The following is a 1310-nucleotide window of genomic DNA, read 5'->3' on the forward strand; positions in this document are numbered from 1 at the left end:
GGGGGGGCGCGCCTCCCCCTCGCCCCGCCTGCCCCCACACTACCGAGCTATGAAGAGCATCTGGAAGGCGGCTGGGCGGCCCGTCTTCCGCGAGCGGAGGATGCCAGGTGGGTGCTCCCCGGGGCCGGGCGGGTGGGCTTGGCAGGGTGGCTGGACGTGGGATGCTGGGGGAGCACTCGTGCCACACGGCCACCCAGGGTCCCTTGACAATGTCTTTCTCTTCCTCTAGACTTGGTGAAGCTGCCCCCCAGGAAGCGCAGGTCAGCCCTTGCCACCCGCCCTCCGTCATCACTAGAACCGCCAGGTACCCATGGGCTCAGGCAGCCGGAGTGGGTCTTGTACCGGCTGTAGGGTGGCAGGGACCCCTCGTCTCCCGGTTATTGAAGCTCTTTTCTGCACCCCCTCACCCTCCTTCTGCAGAGCACGATGTTGGTGGGGACGCCCCGGGAGTGTTGCTGTCCCCACTACTGCAGTGTGTGAAGGACGAGCCAGAGATCTGTAAGTACTGGTCTGCCCCGCTGCACCGGGCTGCACAGCCACGGCTCCAGCCCAAGCCCTGCCAGCATGATGGGAATGGGGGGCTTAGAGGGTCGGGGGACCCATCACGAGTCCCTCAGCAGGGATGCTTGCCAATGGGGGTGTTGGGACTTCTCTCTCCAGAAGCTTTGGCTCCAAACCAGCCCCAGAACATGAGGGGATGGGGGTGGCTGGGATGGGGCAGGGGCCTTCCCCGGCTCTGACCCAGCCTGAGGGCATGGCAAGGCTGCTTGCTGCCCCGGAGCAAGTCATGGCGCTCAAGGTCTGTAAGGGACAGTGGCCCCAGTCCAGCCCAGGGGGCTCTCGCAGCTGTGCGGCACTGCAGGGCATGTGACTCCCCTTCCTTCGGCAGGTCCTGGCTCCCCCCCTTCCCCAGTAAGACCATAAAGCTTCGGATGAGTTAGGACTGGATGTGAGGGCCAGAGGTGCCTGCAGCTCCCCTGCCCTGCAGCGCACCCAGGGGCGGATCCTGCGCCCCCCTCACTGTGCGCACGCTCAGGGGTTTGGCACTGAGGTGATGCAGGATATGTTCCCTGGGTCTGATTTTTGTGGGCGCCCCAGCCAGCAACCGCACTGGGTAACTACCTTCTGTCTCCCTAAATTCCCCCTGCAGTTTCAAGTGGATGTGGGATTCTCCTTCACTTCCAGTCCTAATCTGTTGTGTAGCGTTGCTGCGCGCTGCTACGCCGCTGCTGCCTTCCAGCCCAGAGGTGGCTGCATTGCAGTGGTGGGTGAGTGACTCCTGCTTTTGTATCTAGCTTGTGAAACGCTTT

The sequence above is a fragment of the Pygoscelis adeliae genome, unplaced genomic scaffold, assembly GCF_000699105.1.
Source record: "Pygoscelis adeliae isolate BGI_AS28 unplaced genomic scaffold, ASM69910v1 Scaffold628, whole genome shotgun sequence".
NCBI classification, from domain to species: Eukaryota; Metazoa; Chordata; class Aves; order Sphenisciformes; family Spheniscidae; genus Pygoscelis; species Pygoscelis adeliae.